The 15,273-nt window shown below is 49.5% G+C and overlaps 1 protein-coding gene across 2 annotated transcripts in view; it reads left to right on the forward strand.

Annotated features, from left to right (window-relative positions):
* Positions 1 to 11,373: 11,373 nt before the first annotated feature.
* Arhgef10 (Rho guanine nucleotide exchange factor 10) overlaps positions 11,374 to 15,273 on the forward strand; it is an 86,566-nt gene continuing 82,666 nt past the window's right edge. For both annotated transcript variants that reach the window (XM_052162024.1, XM_052162025.1), the window contains exon 1: positions 11,374 to 11,429. The gene's annotated coding sequence lies outside the window, so the exon portion shown is untranslated. The remainder of the gene's footprint in view (positions 11,430 to 15,273) is intronic.

Genomic DNA, 15,273 nt, shown 5'->3' on the forward strand with positions numbered 1-15,273 from the left:
TTTTGAGTCTGAGTCTTATTTCTGAGAGCATGGGATTGGGAGGAAGAACCAGATGTAATTTTTACAGTTCTCTGACCATTTCCAGAGATGGCTGCCCAACCACTGGGAAGTGAGTGGGTAGCCAACAAATGGAAGGCATCACTGGCTCCCAAGCGGGGTTCTGACAGAAGACACACTAACCCAGAGGTAGACTGTGTTTGTTGAGAGCAGTCAACAAGGGAAGCCAGGGTAGGAGGCCAGAAGCCAGTTCCACCTCAACAGCCTGGAAGGCCCTGGGAAGAGACAGGCGGCCAGTACTGGGCCTTTTCTTATACACAAATCGATATATATAAAACATTTCTTTTCTTAGATACATGAAGTGTTTTGCAAACTAAAAAGCTCTGGGTTGCTCAGATAGTGTGAACGTTGGCCGGGCCTAGGCTAAAATGGTTATGCGGCAGGAATTTGCCTCTTGGGATGGAACACTGGGCGCTAAGGCTGTTGATTCTGTGTCAGGCTGAGAACCAGGCGGCCTGCTTCCAGCCTCAGGCCATGTCTGAGTGTTACCTTTCTCCTGCACTGGCTGTCCGAGGCCCCCGGCCATCTGAGGACCTATGACTGCTGGAGGAAGCCAGAGCCATCAGTGATCTCAATTCAGCAGGCCCCACAAGACTGGCCTAGCAGAAAACCAACGCAAGACACCATTGCCAGGAATACTTGATACATTTAAATCAACTCTGTGTCTACATTGTTGTTTTGTTCTAATGAGACGGGATATTAATTCAATGTATCTTCTTTTTTGAAGCCCCACCCTCCATTGCAGTAACTGGCATATACTATGCAAATTTCTATTTCTTTTGTTTTTGTTTTTTGTTGTTGTTGTTTTTGGGTTTTTTTTTGTTTTTTTGTTTTTTTGGTTTTTTTTTTTTTTGGATTTGGTTTTTTCGAGACAGGGTTTCTCTGTGTAGCCCTGGCTGTCCTGGAACTCACTCTGTAGACCAGGCTGACCGCGAACTCAGAAATCCACCTGCCCCTGCCTCCCAGAGTGCTGGGATTACAGGCGTGGGCCACCACCGCCCTGCTGCAAATTTCTATTTCTGTTACAAACTTTTAACAGAAGTTTAAAGACCTAGGGTTAGAGATATAGCTCAGTGGTATATGTTTATATTGTAAACACTAGACCCTGGGCTCCAGCTACAGAAACACAAATAAAAAATAATCGCTAAAAAAAGAACCCCAACTGCTGGGACTGGATGTCCCTGGGCAAGGTAGTACCCAAGGGGGGGGGGAGTCCCTTCTCTAAAGAGAAGGGGGGATGGTAATGGATAGAATTGTAAGGATGTGGCTGGGAGGAAAGGAGGGCTAGGACCTGCGATCTCCATGGAAAGTGAAAAAATTTTGGTAAAACCCAAAATTTATGTGCTGTTATATAAATATACACACATATACTTTTTTTTTTAAGGAGCCTTTATTGTCTTTTCTCTGATAATTCCAGGTGGGACTGCCTCTGTTGTGACTTCTCTCACAGAGGCCTCAGCCCTGGCTGCAGAGGGCGGAGCCCTACCCTGTCTTTGGAATCCCGGATGTCTCTCAGGCACAGAGCACTCTAGCTTCCTGCTTCTCAGACATGGCTCCCCCACCCCACACCAACTCAGTCCTTTGCCCTGTGCATCTCTGCTGTTTGCTGTAGTGCTGGTTTATATTATAGTGGCTTCATTGCTATGCTCCAGTCCTTTGGAGGCCTGTGTTTCCTGTTAGTTTGCTACAGTAAACAAATAGTCCCAAACCCATCCAAAATATTTTTAAAATAGTGAACCCAGAGTTGAAACCCTTAGTAATTACTAAACATTATAGATGCAAGGTCTTTCCATCAAAGAATACCCTACCAAACATTTCAAATTGGTCACAGTCCCATGTAACTGACACCACATTACTGTGTTGGTTTTCAAAACTGCTGTGTGGCCCACAGAATCCCAGAGGCTTGCACATCTCAGGGCAGGTTCTCTGTCTGCAGGAACTAGGTCCGCCCAGAAACATTGTTTCAACACAAAACAAGGGACTGCTTGCTGCCGAGCCAGAGATGGCCGGCAGGCTCCTCCCATGTGAGCTCCCCTAAGCTCATGACTGGCTCAAATCCAGAGCTCCAGGCAGCTCAGGAAAACCTCAGTTACCAAATGTGGTTTTCAGTTCTTAATTCGGGGCTCTTGCTTAGCTCAGCCGCCCTAAACTCCTGGCCAGCTGACCCTCTGTAGCGGTTCCCTGTATCCCTGGTCGCCCTTGGGTTCACACATCATGGAACTGACTGGCGAGCATGGAGCGGCGGCTAAACAGCATGCTTTTCTGCCCACAGGAGGGTGAGCCACGAGGGCAGGGGGCCTCCCCGTTTCCTGTCCCTTTCTGCCTGGTGTAGTCACATCTGCAGGGACAGGCAGGAACAGAGGATGCAAACCAGAACACTCACCCCACTAGGAGCAGCATAAGGCTCCCCTTCATCTCACACACATACCCGACCCCCCTACGCACACCCTCCGCCCCCACAAGCTGTGAATTTACAATATGAACAATTATCTCTCCGGGGTGGAAACTCTTCCAGGATGGGATTACTGACCTTTCGGAATCCTCGGTTGTTGGTTCAGGAGCCAGGCTCTGAGTTTAAAGTAAGTTACTCAGCTTTGTTTTCTTTTGTTTCTGGATTTTTGTTAGTTTAACCAGAAAAACTGGGGAAATAAAATCAGAAATCAAAAGCTTTTAGTTGACTTTTTCTCCCTTCCAGTTTGCCGATTTCCAGCATTCTGTCACATGTTAAAGTCTTTCTTCTTCCCAACCTCCCCTCCCGTCCCCTCCCTTCCTCTCCTCTTCTCTTTTCTCCCCTTCCCTCCCTCCCTTTCTCCCTTCCTCCCTCCCTCCCTCCTCTGACTCTGTCTCTTTCTGTCTGCCTCCCCCCTTTGTTCCCCATTTGTTTTGTTCCCCACTTTTTTCTTCGGAGGTGGGTCTCCCAATATTTCCCAGGCTGGCCTCAAACTGGGCTTAAGGGATCCTCCTGCCTCAGCACTCCTGCCTGCTCATCTCTTCTGTGTGCCTCTATACTCTGAGTACTCAGTGCTTGCGTAATAAGGACAGAAACATTTTCTCACCTCTCCAACTCAACCAGAGTCTAGGCGGGTTTTGTTTTTTGTTTATTTGTTTTGTTTGTGTTTTGTTTTGTTTTCCAAGACTGTTTCTCTGTGTACCCTTGGATGTCCAGGAACTTGCTCTGTAGACCAGGCCGGTCTTGAAGTCTGAGATCTTCCTGCCTCTGCCTCACAAATGCTGGGATTAAAAGCAAGCATCACCACTACCCAGCTAGTCCAAGGGTTTTTGGTTTTTGTTTGTTTTTTTATGTAATTATACTCTGACATTTCCGTCCTGCATTTTCTCCCCCTCCCAAACTGTTGAGCCCTGTCCTCTGTGTGGGTCGCCTGCTGTGTTTCCTCAGTCTCTCCAGGAGCCTTGGAGAGCTGGGGATGTTAACTCAGTCCCTCTGCTGTTTGGTATGATGTTTGTCAGGATGGGTTCAAGGCACACATCTGGCTAGAGCGCTGGGTAAACCTGGTATTCTGTGGCATGTCAGTTCAGGGATCTTTATCTGTCGGTGACTGGATTAAGACAAAGAATCGGAGTAGTTCAGACATAGGCTGTAAGGAATTTTCTTTTTCTTTTTTTAATTAATTTTTAATTAATTGATTAATTAATTAATTAATTAATTGGATTTTCGAGACAGGGTTTCTCTGTGTAGTCCTGGCTGTCCTGGAACTCACTCTGTAGGCCAGGCTGGCCTTGAACTCAGAAATCTGCCTGCCTCTGCCTCCCAAGTGCTGGGATTACAGGCATGCACCACCATGCCCGGCTTGTAAGGAATTTTCTAACAGTGGAATAGTCGAGTCTTATCTCACTCTGGGACAGTCTCAGAGAGTGAGATTTTGAGCTGTCACGCAGATAAAGCCAGCTGTTTAGATGCCAGTAAGTCCTGCTCTGAGGACTGGGGCTTCCCTGGAAAATTCCATGTTGGGGATGAGGATAATTAGCAGCATCAGCGGGGCCTCCTATCCCGTGAGTGAGACTCCTAGCTCTGTAATTGAGGCTTACAGCTAAATCCACACATACATAATTCCCCGCCTCTGCTGCAGTGTGCAAGGCGGAGGAGATCAGGAACTGCCCTTTCCCCTTCTGGGCCAAGCTAGACAAAGCCATTTCCTTCCCCCAGTGCAGGTCTCCCAGGTTTCTGCAGAACAGTGAACAAGGAAACCAAATTCCAGATTCGGTCTAGTTGCGTGCTGCCAGCGTGAAGGACTTATGTTTCTTTCCTTTCTGTATATGAAGTGTGAAGTGCTCTAAAGAACTATCTAGAATACATCCAATACTGTATAATCACTTCTGAGAAGCTGTGGGCTTTTATTGTTGTTTAAGGTGGAAAAAGCTCCATCCTCCTGCCTCAGCTTACCTGTGCTAATAATTCTTTTTAATTGGTTTATGTCTATGGCTGTTTTGACTGCATATATGTCTATGCACCACCTGGGTGTCCAGAAGAGGACGTTATACCTGGAACTAGAGTATCAGACAGTTCCGAGCTGCCACGTGGGTGCTGGAAATCACACCCAGGTCCTCTGGAAGACCATCCAGTGCTTATAACCAGTGAGCCGCCTCTCCAGCCTTAGCTAATAATTCTTTGGTTAGATCTTTAAGTAGAATTGTTTTCCTGTTGTATCTGTTTCTGCATATCTTAGAAACACAAATGCGGACTTATGTGCTAAGTGAACGTGCTCAAACAGGGTCACCACAACTGCCCTGACATACCCCAAACTCAGACTAAGGCAAGTCCTAGAGCGAGGCAGAGACACACAGACCCGCTGTTGCGACCACCCTCGCCGGCAAGGAATGCCGCAACATTCATCTTCTCCAAGCAGTTTTCTCAGGATCCCTGTACAAGCTTCTTCTGACCCCTGGAGAGAATAAGCCAAGCCCTTAAATACTAATAGCCAGCCAATCAGGCTTAGCCACGTGGGCATTGCTGATAGGCTGTATCCACGTGGAAGGCGCAAGACTCAACAGGCTCCACCCAAATAAGGAGTTGTTTTCGATGGGAGCCCACCAGCGGAAACCCGTGCCATTTTAAGGGCGCAGTTGCAAGTAGCTCCCTACAACCCGCGAGGCTTCAGTGTGAACACAGAGGATTAGCATTCACTGGCCTTACTTTCTAGAAATTTGTGAGCTTCTCAGAGAAATGGAAAGACTCTACCTAGGTTATTGTTAGATAATGCTAGTGATGAAATTACAGGCTGGACCCTGGGTGCAGTGGAGAGGGGTGTTCTGTGCTGGGCTGGACACACAGTTTGCTCCATTTTCCAAAGCATAGCATCAGAGGCCACATCTCAGCCTCCATTTCCTGAGGTGAAGTGGAGGTCAAGCCCCTGTGCTTTGGGCCTTCTCAAACTCCACCTTTCAGCACTCTGACACCCACTTCCACTTCCGGAACTCCCCGAGCTCCCCCACATCCTGAGTGACCCTCCCACCCTATGATAGAAGACACTTAACTTGACTCTAGGCCTCTTCCTAAAAGGTCCCGAGCAGCTGGTGTGAACCTGACAACTTCTGGGTTACTAGTTGTGCACACGTGACCCCTGGGTAACTAACAAAACACAGCTCTCATTTAGAAGTGAGCAAGTAGTTGTTTGTTCGGGGCCAAATATGGCTAGGGTGACTTTCTGTCATAGAAAAGAAGTGACGATCAATGCATTTGTTAACCGAGTGGACAGGCTGCAGGAGAGCAGGGGTGTCCTGCTATCAGATGACAGTAACTTTAGGGCTGGCGGAAGCCAACGACCTGCCTGCCGAGTTATAAACTCTAGCCTGCTGTAGACACATTTCCTTCTAAACGAAGCATTTCTTCCTAGAGGGCGGGCATAGTGCTCCAGCAGGTAAGGAAACTTGCCAGGAGGAGGGAGGTCAGAGAGTTATTAGATTCACAGAACCGCTCCCCAATGCCGCAAACAATTACTCTGTAGAGGGGATGCCTTCTGTAGAACTGCCTGTGACTTATGCACAGAGCTCCAAGGATGCTTTTGTGAGTTTTTGCCTGCACTCAGGCGGAGGTTCAGCCGCGCACAGCTGAAAATGAGTAACCTATGCTCCTGTAAGTAACCCCAGGAAACAGTGCTGCTTTGCCCAGGTAGATGGACTCAGCAAGATTGTCTGCCTATGGCGAATCCTGTCTCCTTAGGGAAAAAACTCACAAAGACTTTAAGTCAGACAGAGGTTGGTAGTGAGCGGCTGTTAAGGGGACTAAAGAGATAATTTTGGCTGTCTGCCCATGACATTTTACTTCTCCATGATCATGAAGTTCTAGTCTCTCAATCTGTCTGCTGGATCTGGAATACAGATGTCACTCAGAAGTCACTCAGAAGGTGTCCTCTCTCACCAGAAGGTACTAGTGTGATAGTGGGGGAGCTGGTTGCCTCACTATGGGCTGCACAGAACTCATGGCAATGGGGCAGGAAAGCACCCTCCAATCTGTGCTTGCCATGCCTCTAATCATGGCTGCCTGGGCTGCTTGTTGTCTCTGCTAGCTCTGCTGGTACCAGGGCACACAGGACTCCGCTGCCTCTGGCGGGGATGCTAAGGACTCTCTTGCTTTCTTTCATCTCCACTACTGTCCTCTCCAGCTGCCCAGTCCTTGTTCTGTGTTGCCAGAGGCTGACTGAACAGAGCAGGGGGAGCTGGAGGCACCCTGAGGAGGGAGGTTATCGTGACCTCACCCTCAGAGCCCCAGCCGCTCACTGGGCCACACAGCCAGAAATGGGAAGCATTTGGTTAAAGCGACCCCACCCCCAGAAGGTGCAGGTTCGCTTCCTCCAAGGACTCACTTGCCCCCTGATACCTCTTAGCTCTTCATCTCTCCGTCGAGCTTGAGTGAGCGGAGCAGGAAAATAGGCAGTTGTTGCAGAATCTCTGAAAAACAAAAGGTCACTGTTCCCACAGGAACAACCCGCCCTTCTCCCACAGCATTGTGCAGATCCACTGAAAGAGCTCCAGTGACAGCCAGCCTTATCTACACGGTCCTGAAGTCGTCTCTTTCATATTTTCCCTCTGGCCTCCCGTCTATCCTAAGGAGCCTGGGTTGGGGCGAGGACAGAAATAGATCTCTAGGACCAGAAATCACGAGGGCATGGCCTGCCAAGCTGCAATCTGTGCTTGGAACCTGGAGAAGATCGAATTCTTTACTTTATCAGATTAGAGCTCAGGCTGGTGACACGCCCAGACCCTGGGTATATGAAAGGAGGACTGTAGAAAGCTCATAGGTCTGTGGAAGGCAGAACTGGGGACACTTAAGTTGTGTGGCTTCATCCATAAACTACATGACCCCTGAGGAGAAAGTATGAGAAGTGTGCTCAGTCTGGGGAAGCTGAATGTGTGTGTGCCCTGTCATTTCCCAGACCCCCACTGTTGTTTTCCACTGAGGTGTCTGCCAGCCTGCTCTGGGGAGGAAAGATGCTGAGTAGCTGGGTCAGTGGTAGCATCTGTGACTTAGATGGACAGAGAGGGCTTGGTAACACTGTGGTTGTCAGAGTGTTTATCTGACATGTGACAGCGAGGGACACTCAGTCCTGCAGGCCAGGGATTCTTGGCCTTGTCGTAGAAGCTAGGAGATATCGGTGTCATGAACTGGTTGCTATTGTACTGCCAGGCATCACCTACTGGGAGAAGTGCCCATCGTTATCTGGCCCCAGAAAATGATTTTCATTTTAACTCTAGCACATCAGCTTCATTTCCTGTGGATAGGAATGGTCATGGGCTTCACGTTTTAACTTCAATGTTAGCTGGGGGTGGTTCACCAAAGGATTCAGACAAAAATAACATCACCCTGGGTGGTTCTGCTCACTGTCTTCGTGGCTTTGTCAAGATGCAGAAGACAGACTACACACAACTGCACAGGGAATCCCAGTCTGCGGCCGAGACTCAAAAGTCTCCATCACGATCAGTAGTGCGAGCGCTGCTTCCCACCCAAAACCACGTTTTCTTCTGGGTAATCATATCCCTATGCTGTTCCTAAGACCACCTGCTCACCTCAAAACACCATCCTCCTCAGTACAAACCCTTCCCTGAGCTAGTTCCCTGGGATAGCTCCTACCTCTGTGCAGAAATCCCTGTTGGTTCCATACTCTCCAGACTCAGATGGGGGCCTCCACGGGCAACTCAGAGTTGCACCCAATAAGTATGTCCTTGGGTGGGTCTGAGGCCTGTGCAGCCAGAACAAACCAGGGCTGTCTAGGGGAATTCTGGAGGGAAATGGGTCTACTTAGGGAAAAAGGATTTGCTAACCATTCCCCAATACCTTTACTACGATCAGTGATCAGGACCTTACAGTTCTGTGTGGCAGGTGAAAACACAGTGAGGGAGCATGGGAAAGAAGCCAGTAAACAGCTTCCCTCTGTGGTCTCTGCCTGGGGTACTGCCAAGCCATCAGATGCCTGCCCTAAAACTTTGGGAGGGAGATTTTGTGACCTGGGAGGAGGAAGCTGAAGTTAACCCTTTCTTCTCCAGGTTGCTTTCAGTCATTTATCATAGAAACAGAAAGCAAACTAGAGGACAGGAGACCTTGGCCTGTAGTCATGCAACAACTGTGAGTGACTGATCTCTGGTTATTATGAATGGCCTGTTGTTAGACATTATCACAGCAACATGAAACGGACGCAGGGCGGGGGAGGGGGTGGGAGATAAAATATGTATATGTTTCAGTTTTCTTTCTGATCACTAACGATAGCCTAACTAGACAGGACTTAAAAGAGGAGAACTTATTTGGCTCATGGTTCGAAGGGACACAGTTTGTCATGGCGGGGAAGGCTTGGTGACTGGCGGCTCCTTGGTGGGAATATGTGGTAGCTACTTATTGCATGAGCAAGAAATAGAGCAGGAAGGAGTGTTTGAATATATATCCCAAGGCCCATCCTCCTACTAACCCTCTTCCTCCAGCTAGACCCTACACCCTAAAGATTCACAACCTCCCCACAGCAGGACCACTGACTGGGGCCCAAGTTCTGAAATCCATGGACCTGTGGGGGTGCATCTCACACACAAGCCCTAACAGTGTGGTGACAATGTCTACCTGAAGTGTGGCTTGTCCTTTCGTTTTAACCATGCCCTGAGATGAGTAGGAATTTTAAGTCTTGATTAAGGCCATTTAGTGCTTTTTGAGAGTTGGGTGTATTCTGCGTCCTGTTGAGAGATCCGTAGGATATTTCCCCACGTTTTCTTCAAGAAACTTTAAAGTCATTTCGCTTCAGTCTGCCATCTATTTCAAACTTGATTCAAAGATTATATTTCTAACATACATATTATCTGTGAACCCCCATCCTTACGCATCTGACACATCAGACAGAAATGACTGGCCATGGGCGTGACCCCATTGACAGCAACAGAGCATTATGTTAGCAGATGCAGAGCGTGGGTTTGACTATGTAACACTGTGTTCTAGCATTTACATACTAATTAAAAGAAAATCCCTCAGTGTTTGATAATGAAACCTAACTTTTCTTGGTATCCTGAGGGTCAATAAAGACTCAAAATGTAAACTTCCACATTCCTACTCCTGGACTTAAAGACATGGTAATATGTCATGTGATGCTGTAATAGACTGGACAGGACTTGAGCCAATCCAACTCCTTTCTAGCCAGCTTCATCTCAAGGCTTTCTGCTGTGGTCCTTCCTCATCTACAGCTTTGGGAGGGGGGCGCGGGGGGATGCTGTGTGCTCTCTACTCCAGCAGAGAATGCCGAAGTACAGACCTATTTCCTCTCACAAAACTACTTAGAAAATGTCCTTCACAATTCTAGTCAGGGAGTTCTCTGAGTACTTTACCCAAAGGTCTTCTTCCACAGAGACAACAAGAGTGTCTTCTCTGTGTTCAGACAGGTCTGAGAGTCCAACACAGTCCACTCCTGTAACTTCAGTGAGTGCTACTTCCAAGCAACTATGAGGCGTCACTCTACTTAGGCTATAATCTGACCTACCTAGTCATAGTAGTCTGTTTGGGAGGTGTCTAACTACAGAGCATACCAGCTTTATAGACATTTAATGTGGAACAAACCTCTCTTTGAACTCATTTAGGAGTTGAGTGGACTTAGAGACTCTTACGCCCTGGCTTTCCACAACTCACATTGCTTCTGTGAACTATGATGGTGGGAGAAGTGAGTCTAGTGTGGGAACATATTTGCTGTGTGCACTAGCCGGTGGGCCAGTTAGCACTTTGATGGGTGGTGTCTTCCTTCAATAATTTAATGGTTTGCTTCCTTCCCCTTTCAAAACAAACGTTCCTGCTAAGCAAATTCAGCTGTCCTGAAGGGCTCTTCCAGAATATCCCAGCACTTCTCTATGCAGACATATAGAAGGTCTGCGGACCTTTTCACATCACCCAGGCCCTCAGTCTGATGCTCTTGGTCTCCACAGCGCCTCCCTTCCTCCTCAGCCTCAGCCATGAGCAGAAAGGCCAAGCTCTCTCCAGCTTCGTTTCCTGCGTTAGAGAGCTGTGGAAAGCTGGAACTCAGGTTCCAGAAAACAAGAACCTTCTGGTGACAGGCAAGCTGTAAAAGCGCCTGGAGAGGTGGTGGGCTGAGGTCACGGTTGTTCTGGATTTCTAGCTCCTGTACTTGGCATGACTAAGAGCCCCTGACCAGCCGGGACCGCCTAGGCTGGCAGGGCCGCGCTAGGTCGGATGGGTTGTTCTGGCATTCCCTACCCTGTAGGACTGTAAGGAGCAGTGGATGCTAGGTGTGGTATCCGTTCTATGCTCCAATGCTCGAAGGACCCAAAATGTGAGAGGTGGTCGGGAGAGAAGGGTCAGAGATGGAGTGAAGTGTTGTCCAGCGCCCCCTTCCAACAGGAGTTCTGACCCGGATCTGCAGGGAGCAAGCAGACGCTGGGGTCACGATGGGTGGAGTGGCTGTCTTGAGTTCCCCGCCCGCGCCAGCGCAGCTCCCAGTGTCTCACAGAGGGTGGATGATAGGGAGGCGCACTCTGGCCCCGCGCCATTCCCCAGTGACCAGGAGTCTAAGGAGAGAAGCGCCCACTCCGGGGCACTACAAACTGGTGTCCTTTCTGCGCCCCTTCTGTACCCGGGGGCGCAAGGTAGGCAGCATCCCTCCCACTCACGGCGCGGGGCGTTAGGCTGGGGGCGGGGCGGGGAGGGGGGCTGGTGGCCACGTGGCCTCGCAGGAATGCGCTGGCGCGAGGGTCGGGCGCGGCTGAGGAACTGGCAGGAACGCTGGCCAGTGGGCACGAGGCACGGCCTGTTCCAGCCAATCATGGTGAGGTGGGAGGGGCTTCCCCGGCGGGCGGGGTAGGAGCGCATCGCGGGCGGGGCGCGCGGGGGGCGCGGGACAACTGGCGGACGCAGACGGCGGATGGCGCCCGGCCCCTCGGTGAGTGAGCACGGCGACCCCACGTCCCGTCCCAGGCTGCTTGCACGGGCTGCTTCTTTGCTTTAAAAGTTGCACTTCTGCCCAGGTCCCCGAAGTAGCTAAACCCCACCCTGGGTTTGCGGGACCGCGCACAGTGACAGACGGCAGCGAGTAAAAACCCCCAATACCAGTTCAGCGCTGTCTCTGGCACAGGACGGCAAGGAGCTCCCAACTTCAGTTTCAGTTGCCCCCAAATCTGGCCGATGTTTCCCTCTCTAGGCCCAGCAGCCTCTAACCCCCTCCTCGCTTTAGTGAGTGTCTCAGAACACCGGGCAGCAAGAAGCACCCACAAATTTGCAGGTGACCCCTGGCACAGACAGAAGCAGCCTCTCAACCTATGTATGCCCTGGGTGTTCTCAGACATAGATTCAGCAGCATGCAGACCTCCGTTTCAATGGTTATCCCCAGACAGAATGCAGCAAGAAGCCCCCCAACTTGCTGGGTGTCCCTAGACATAGAGCAATGAGCAGCCTGCCAACTTAGTGAATCTTCAGCACAGACAGTAGACAGTCCCTAGCATCATTGTGTCCCATAACCTGAGGATAAGGCCCAAGGGCATGTGCAGTAGTGACCAGCAGCCTTTGGCCTGGAGATGTGGGGTGAATTCACAGGTCGCTGACATTTCATGAGAGAAGTCATCTTGGGGCATTTGAATTGAGATTCTTAGCATCTTAACATCCCCTTTAGGGTGAAGGTGCTGCTGGGGTTTTTGTTTGGTTGGTTGGTTTTTGGCTACCCACCATGGCTCAATAATCAGGGTGGATCCTGATCTGATGGGCAGTAAATAAAAGGAGGTGGTTGGGCCCTGGACACTGTGGTCATGTTTGAATGCAGCACACCTGCTTGGTGCTTGGTGTGGACTCTAATGTAGGATGCATCTCAGTTACAGCCTTTGCTGGAGGAAGAGGTTCTTCTGGACTCAAATGGCAGCAAGTTTTCCTTCTTTGGCTGGACCGCCCAGTAAGCTCTGTAGCTGCGTTTAGAATCTGGGCAAGAGAAAACATTTCCTTGCCTGGTGTCTTTTTTTTTTTTTTTGGATTGACTCTAGGTCCTTGCACATCCTAAGCAGGTGCTCCTTACGACTGCTGAGCACCTGGACGGGCAAACGCTCTGCTGCTGAGCTACGCCCGCAGCCTCCGTTACTATATATATTTTGGCACTTGAAGTTCTGAGTTAGAAGGATCTCGAATCTGGTCAGCCGGGGCTACAATAATGCGATCTTTCACATCAGCAAGAAGGCAGGGCTGGGGTGTGGCACGTAGCAGGCTGGTTTGATCCCCAGTAAGTGCTGAATTAATACAGAGATAAAAGTGTGGTGGTTTGAATGGGGATGCCCCCCTACCCACGGGCTCGGACACCTGAATTCTCAGTTCCTAGTTGGGGCGCTGTTTGGGTAGGTCTAGGAGGTATGGCCTCGAAGGAGGAAGTATGACCTTTGTGGTTTCGGAGCCACGCACTATTCCAGGTATGTTCTCTTTGCTTCGCGTGTGTTTGCTTGTGGCTCCAGGTGTGCGGTCTCAGCTTCTGTAGCTACTGTGCATGGTGCCATGCTCCGCCCATCCCAGTATGCTCCGCCCACCCTGCAGTGATGCACTTTTATCCCTCAGCAACCAGAAGCCAAAAATATTGGTGCTTTATCACGCAATAAAAATGTAACTAATAACATATATTAATATATATATATATCAAATGCCTGTTTTTAACCAAAATAACTTTTATTAGAAAAGATTGTTGAAGTTTATACTTAAGTCTCTTTAAATGTTGGCCACTCCTTTCTGGCCCCAGGAGCTTTCTGTCATTTCATTGGCGTCAGTACCAAACATGTGAGTCACCTTGTTTGACGTCACTGTCCAGAGTTACGGCGCCATTCATGACTTCTCAGCGGGAAGAGCTGCTCCGTTTGGCGATGCCCGTCATTCACGAGCTTCACCAAACAGACCAGCTATTAACGAAGGGAGTTGCAGGTCCTGAGGGACGCGGTAAAAGCCAGTTATCAGAAATAACGTTTTGCTTTTGAGGCGCTTGTACTAGAACCGTGGTCTCATGCTCGCACAAGCGCGACTTACCTAGCTACACCCCAGCCTTCTTCACCTTTTGAGACGTGGTTCTCCTAGATTTGCCACAGGCATCCTCTTGGCCGTCGGATGTGCCTCTTCTTTGGCAAGATCCTTCTCGTGAGGTTCGAAGCTAGCTCTGGTGGTTCCAAATGGAGAAGTTCTGGGTAGGTGGCTGAGGATGTGTGCCTGGGCCCTGGATATCTGATGGAGTCACCACTAACCCTGTGATTGCCTACTCTAGGCTTGGTTCTGCTCAGGTATGACGTCACAGGGAAGCAATGTATGAAAAACAAACCAACCAACCAAACACACACACACACACACACACACACACACACACACAAACACACACAAACAAAACACTCTACACCTGAAAGTGTTCTGTGTTCACAAGAGAAAACTGAAAATTCAGGTGCTGTGGCTGTTATCTGCAGATAACAGTATATACCATTTTCATAATTGAAATATCCCGTTCTTTAATTGCATTACTCCAAATAGTAAGTGCACAGAAGAGGATTATGTCTGGAGATATTCAGAGCATATTCCGTCCGTTCCGGAGGACAGTTGGCGCGGCTGGTAGTGGGATGTACTGTTAATTATTGTTGGAGTTGGACTGCAGCTCTTACCAGCTATGCACCCTGGAGATGTGCTTTAGGGACGATACTTTGGGGTGGGTGCTTTAGGACAGACAGCTTGGAGAAGTCTGAAATGAACTGAGACCAGACAGCAGATGGGCCACGAATGTATCAGTGGGCAGGCAGCAAGGTGGTGGCCTCGACTGTGGAAGGAATCTGGACTGCAGGCTTTGAAGAGAGGCAACATCTGTAGGAACATGTGGGGTACAGCACACCCTAGGAAGATCCTGCCTTCAGCCTACCTACCTTGTGTGCACCCTCTCCAAGGTCTTCTTCCTTACCCCATTGACTTCCACAGTGGCTGGGCCTGCATGCTGGCTTCCGCCCCTTTCTCTATGTGAATGTTCGGAAATTGATTATGAAACAAGGCCGTAACTTTTCCCAGTGCTATTGTCCATCCCTTTCCACCTCTCTCTCTCCTGGGTCACTGATGTACATCCGCTAGTGGAAAGTGGTGTCTGTGGGTTGGGTTGGTTTTCCAGAGACAGGGTTGCTCTGTATAACAGAGCCCTGGATGTTCTGAAACTCATCACGGAGACCGGCCGGCTTTAAACTCATGGAGATCCACCTGCCTCTGCCTCTGCCTCCCGGTGCTGGGATTAAAGGTGTATACCACTGTGCGCTGCCATTGTTATTATATTTTGATTAAACAATGGGGGAAGAGGTAGAATGTTTTTCAAGTTATTAGGTTTAATGTTTTTGTCTTCCATATGTTACCTTCTGATATAGGAAGTGATGCGGGGAGTAGAACACAACATAAAAACCTGCACAACCAGGGACAGGGATGTGTACTCACAATCACAGCACTGGGAGGCCGGGGCAGGAGACTATTGACTTTGAGACTGGCTTTGGATGCATACCAAGACATTGGTTATGTGGAGGATCTTGTAGGGAACCGTGGGCAAGTGTGCCAGAGGGTAGAGCCTGGCTCTTCCACATGGTTATAGCCTGGTTGACTCAGTGCCCTGCACAGGAATGAGGTGCTGATTGGCCCAGGCAAGGCTCCCGCCACCAGAATGTGCAGACAAGTGGGCCTGAGCTGTGGAGATAGGAGCAAGGGAGGCCGAAGGCCTGGGCCTTCCACACCTAGTTCAGAGACCTTCTCTCACTGCT

Source organism: Apodemus sylvaticus, chromosome 18 (genome assembly GCF_947179515.1).
Source record: "Apodemus sylvaticus chromosome 18, mApoSyl1.1, whole genome shotgun sequence".
In the NCBI taxonomy this organism is placed as follows: domain Eukaryota; kingdom Metazoa; phylum Chordata; class Mammalia; order Rodentia; family Muridae; genus Apodemus; species Apodemus sylvaticus.